This window comes from Malus domestica, chromosome 05, assembly GCF_042453785.1.
Source record: "Malus domestica chromosome 05, GDT2T_hap1".
Classification (NCBI taxonomy): Eukaryota; Viridiplantae; Streptophyta; class Magnoliopsida; order Rosales; family Rosaceae; genus Malus; species Malus domestica.
The window spans coordinates 15357473-15363517 of record NC_091665.1 but is presented as its reverse complement, the minus strand read 5'-3'; the positions used below and the strand labels follow the sequence as shown (position 1 = coordinate 15363517).

The 6045-nt window shown below is 33.7% G+C and overlaps 2 long non-coding RNA genes across 2 annotated transcripts; one reads left to right on the top strand and one right to left on the bottom strand.

The window, feature by feature from the left end:
* Nucleotides 1-293: 293 nt before the first annotated feature.
* On the top strand, nt 294-1581 carry LOC139195902 (uncharacterized). The gene is made up of 2 exons (XR_011580975.1): nt 294-604; nt 983-1581. It is a non-coding gene; the product is annotated as an uncharacterized lncRNA (long non-coding RNA).
* Nucleotides 1582-2143: 562 nt separating this feature from the next.
* On the bottom strand, nt 2144-3487 carry LOC114825212 (uncharacterized). Its single transcript, XR_003773866.2, has 2 exons — nt 2996-3487; nt 2144-2683 (listed from the first exon to the last, which is right to left on the bottom strand). It is a non-coding gene; the product is annotated as an uncharacterized lncRNA (long non-coding RNA).
* Nucleotides 3488-6045: the final 2558 nt, after the last annotated feature.

Here is a 6045-nt window from a genome sequence, read left to right as displayed (position 1 = left end):
ATATAAAAGATTAAAAAATTATGAGTACAAATGAATTTTTAAAAAATATAGGCCCTAAAAGAAATTAATACATGGGTACAAAATAAAACTAAAAAGAAAATACTACAAATTTAAAAAAATGGAACTTTAATGAAAAGAGCTTGAATCAAGATTAATTTAATAAAAAACCATCCTAAAGTTTTCTTTAATAAAAAACACCTCAAAATTAATCATGAGGACAAGAGCCCCAAATTTCATACGGGCTGGATTATAGAGCCCAAAATGAACAAAATTAAGTTTCCAAAATTACCCCAACGGAAGCCAGCCTTAGGTGAATTAAATGAAGGATTGTTTGGTACGGATATTCTAGCAGATTCAGAGATTGCCTTGTCATGGTTTCCTTTGAAACCAGTTCCACCTAAAGTTTCAACCAAAATACCAGATCAAAATTGCTCTCGCACCAGCCATCGTTGCAAGCTCGCTCGCTCCCTAGAGTCTTCCATTCGTGGTTGCCGCTATTTTCTACGATCTTCAATTTCAATCAAGATGGTGCTTCAGAACAATAATCGATTTGCTCCATCCACCAGCTGAGCTTGAGAAGAGGAAGCACAAGATCAAGAGGCTTGTACAGACCCCCAACTCTTTCTTTATAATATGGATATTAATCGATGGATGCTTACGCTTTTGGGTTTTGTATTTATTCTTATTCCCTCGTATTTATTCTTATTCCCTCAAATTTTGGGTTTTGTATTTTTTTTTTTTTTTTTTTTTTGTCGAAAGATGAGTTTTGTATTTAGTTTGTTTAGTTTTGAATGTTAAGTGTGATGATACTAGTTTCGAATGTTTTGAACTTGAATAGGATGTCAAGTGCCAGGGGTGCTTCAACATGTGAATTTTTATCCTTTTTTGCTGTTTTTGTTTAAGTATTTATTAAATATGTGCCAGGAAATAAGAGTATTTATTTGTTGTTTAAAAGTGAATGTAATCGAATATGTTTGTGCAGAACCACTATGCTCAGTCACTCGCAAACAGTTGTGGTGTGTGGGACCTGCCAGACTGTGTTGTGCCAGCCTATTCCAAAGGGGAAGGGACAGAAGGAACACAGTTCAAGAACTTGAAATCAAATTGGTAATTTGATGTAACGTGTCTCATTCCCTTCTTTCTCCTCCTCAATGTCGCTTCTTCATAGTCTACAAATCTCTGTCCACGCATAATAAGGCCCCGGTAATGTCGCAGACCACATGGGAATAGCAGCCGAGTCCCACCACTTGGAGTGGTCTATTGGTATCCCAAACAGCTGAGGAAGATCTGGTAGCAAGCGGAAGAAACCCGAGATCATCATTAGGATGCTCTGCATGCATAACCATTTAATTGAGGATACACCAGGAAGGATATACATGATGGGAAAGAGAAGGGGAAGCTTATCAAGCATTTGAGTGTATCTCATTACCATGATTCCAGCTCATGTTATAATACCCATTAGGAAATTTAATCTTTAGATTGAATAAAGTAAAAGAAAATGAAAATATAGAATGCAGAAGAAGAAAAAAGACATATAGAACATGGGTCCACTAACTATTTATGAAATTGAACACGAGCACACTATTTTTGAAATTGACTATTTATGAAACTGAACATGAGTACACTATTTCTGAAACTGACTATCTATAAAACTAAACATGGGTACACTAACTAAACACAGGTACACAATTTCTAGAACTGACTACACTGTTTCTGAAAATAATTACACTATTTATAAAACTGATTATTTATGAAACTGGGCACGATTACACTATTTCTGAAACTGACTATTTATGAAACTGAACACGGGTACACTATTTCTGAAATTGACTATTTATGAAACTGAACACGAATACACTATTTTTGAAATTGACTATTTATAAAACTAAACATGGGTACACTAACTAAACACGGGTACACAATTTCTAGACCTGACTACACTATTTCTGAAACTAACTATATTTATAAAACTGACTATTTATGAAACTGAGCATTAGTACACTATTTCTGAAACTGACTATTTATTAAACTGAACACGGGTACATTATTTCTGAAATTGACTATTTATGAATCTAAACCAGAATAATACATATAATATATAGTATAATTTATATATAACAAATATAGTATTATAGCGCGTCAATTGAAAGAAATCAAATTGCGAATATAATTTCATGGATTTACAACTCAAATGCAACTAAGACTATTTATGAAACTAAGCCAACACTATTTATGAAACTGAACACTACTTATGAAACCGAAACAACACTATTTATGAAACTGAACATTTTCAGATGCAAGCTTTTTGGACATCTTAATGACCTCTTCCTTGGGACTGAGAAGTAATTGCCTCTGGCAGTCCATAGCGGACTTATCCCTTAAATCTCGGCAAAATTCTTTTCTTGGATAATCTTCTCCTGTTCCAAATCACTAAGGGCAGCAAGATAAGCCTTCTCCACCTCAAGACCACGGGTTTTCTCTGCATTCATTTTCTCATCCCAAAACTTCTGAATGTTTTCCCTATCGAGCATTTCGGACCTGATAACTTCCATCTCAGCCTTCCTTGCAGAATACCAAGACAAATCCCAGAAGGAAGGAATTGGAGAAGGCAAGAAATCAGTCTCTCTCTCCTCAATTCAATTATGCAGCTGATGCACATCTTCCAATCCCTTCCTTCTTTGAGCTACACAAAGTCGAAACCAAGAAACTTTTTCATGAGTAAATATGCCTCGGTTGTTGTTTAGCTTGGTTCAACGAGTAATACATTTGGTAAGTAAAGAGTAGATAATGTAATCAAGCTTAAGAAAAAGGGGTTCAAAGGATACAAAAATATTCCAGCAACAAACTCGTTACCTCAAGCGCAAATATAATTTTACTTTTTGTACTTCTCATTATGAAAAATTAAAAACTCATGGTTCATGCGTATTCTGTACTAGTATATAACACGAATAAATCGAAACCTACTGCAAAACATTAAGAAAACAAAATGGAGTACCTGAAGGGGAGGTGTAGTGGTCTCAAACAGCAAAGCATCAGGCTTGTTAACAAGAACATAAGATTTAGTCCACAAACAGCTCAACCCACACGGACACGAATACAAATTATCCAAATTATCAGTAATCCAAGTCCACACCTTCACCAACACGCTAACATGCTCCAGTTTCGACTCCCCCCATTCTGATTCGCAGTGAATTTGTTGCAGAACTGCAGCTGCTTGTGCTTCTCTTTCAAACGGGAGCAACCCACTTTGGCACCCCACTTCCTAAATGCGCCGATTAAATGGGTAAACGGGTCAGGTGCGGAATTCGAGGAAGCTGCATAAGAAGAGGATCGAGAATGCGCCGCTCATCATGAAGGCAATGTTGAAGGAGTTGAAGGGCTTTAATTGCATACATGGGTTGGTTGCAATCGGCGGCAATTTTAGCAGTTGTTTGTTATCTTTCTCCTCTCTTAAATGATCCAGCTATGAGATTTTCGAATGCTTCGCAAATTATAGTTTCATGACATGAATAAACTAACGGACAAATAACAAACAGAAAAAATAAAAAATCATCGGGGGTAAAATTGGAAACACATTAGATTATTTTTGCTGGGCCATGTTGATTGGACTGATTAAGTATTGGGCTTTGTCCTAACCATTAAATAAACTTATTATATGATTTTTGGTTAAAGTCTAAAGTTTTGAAGCCCTTTTCATTAGTTTTCATTTTAAAAAAAATGTTGCAAATTAAAAGTGGGTACAAACTAAAAATATAAATATATGATACAAAGTTTAGGCATGAAACAGAAATATACCATATATAATTTTTCTATCATTAATTAAATATACAATGTCACGTGACGGTATATATATGGGTACAAATACAAATAAAACTTAAAAAAATATGGGCACAAAAAGAAACTAATATATGGGTACAAATTAAAAATAAAAAGAAAATTGGTACAAATTAAAAAAATATTTGCAAATTAAAAATAGGTACAAACTAAAAATAAAAATATATGATAAAAAATTTAGCCATAAATATAAATATACTAATTGTAACATTTTTAACACTAAAAGAATATATTTAAAAATATAAATATTTTATTATTCAAATAATTAATGATGTTATTAATACCCAAAGACCTTGATAAAAAATTAAAAATGAATAGAATTTTAATCAATAGAGTAATAAAAAGAAGGATTTGAACCTAATTTCTCCTTGAATTTATTTAGATTACCTACATACTTAATTTGCCCTAAACCCTTCACTAAATTTTAGTAAACCCTAGATTCAGAGATAAGTTTAATCACCTTATTCTGTGAGTTACGCAGGATGAGGAATTTGAATCGTGGAGAGACATCATGGACATACCCTCCTTCACCAGTTTCTTTCTTTTTTCGGCCCCTCCTTCGCCCAAATCTTATAAATCGCGAAAAGCTGGCCCCATTTCTCAAAAATAGAACTTCTCAATCAAACGAAAAGAAAAAAAAAAACGTAATGTATATCATTGATTCAATTACAAAAACAAAAGGAAAAAAAAAGTATGTAGGTACTTAAATAATATTATATGCTTACTAATATTTTTCGTGCACCATTACGTTTCTTGGCTTACAGCAACAACATGCATATGTTACTGATGAGAGACAAAGCCAACGAGAGCAATGGCAGGATCAACAACGTATGAGACATAATTCAATGAGTTCAAGGCAAAGACACGTTTATTTAGCATGGTGACGATCCAATTATCGTGTTCAACAAATTCATCGTTCAAACATAATGTTATTTGGTGGCGGTACCGATCAAGTTCAACACCCTAACATAGTACAATTCAATGAAGGCAGTAGCAATCATGTTGAACGACTCAACATAGTGCCGTTTGGAGAAGGCAACAACAATCAAGTTCCAAGAACAATGCGCTTAACTCATATAAGGCAAATTGCCCGATCAAATAGGAAACACTTGCCTTAGGATGGACTCATTCAAAGTTTCACTAATAATGGTAATTGCATAAACTACCATAGTACAACTTTGAAAAAGATAACTAGCAGTATCATCATTACTGTAAACACCACTTATTACCTTCCATTTCATTTTATTATAACAGAAAATACAACAACGCAATCATTCAATTTGAATACTCCAATGAATCATTTTTATCCACCCATCATCAATGAAGGTATCAGTTTTTGAATATTAATACCTACAATTTCAACTATGCTCACTAAATCATAAAACACCTTTAATGTTTCCTTTTTAAGCAGATGATTTGAATCTCATTAATGAAAATGAGATCCAGCCTAACGAGGACGTACCACCTCAATAGCATACTATGAGAACAATGCCAATTCATAATTGTGCTAGAAACCTTAATGAAAACATCGAAATCCCAAGATTTCACATGCCAAATCCAACCACATGTCCAGTGTTAGGGATTTTACCACACACGCAAATGGGTTAAAAACTCCTATATTACTTGCAAGAATGACAAGGTTATTGTAGTATAAACGGATCTCGCAATATCGCTCTCCACAGGGATTATTAAATAATTCGAAACAAACCAAATTCCAATTAATTATTGTAAAATAGATATTTGAGATAATTGATTTTTATGACCTAATTTAATAAAACGAATTTAATTAATAAAAATAAAACAATCTGCAATATTAAAGGTGAAAGAAAAAGAAAAGTTTTGGAGAAATCAAATTAAGAAAGCACTAGGGTTTCACTATCACCTAGCAATCCTATGAACTTTTACCAATCACTTATGATCTACACATGCCACTTTGAAGGTTAGGTTTTCCTAATTTATATTCTACTTGGAACCTCCAACATAGAACGTATATCTACCATGCAACCTGTCCGGACGTTCGGATCAAATTTGAACATGAGAGACTCATTATGGTTTATGAAAACCCTTTGAAAAACCATACAACCTTTAAGACGTGGTATTCATCTTAAGTGAAATTACAATTATTAACCACAAGAAGCCAGCGTCAATTTCAGGGAACCTTCCGACCAAAATTGCATCAAATTACTTTTCTAAAGATCCTAATGGTGATAA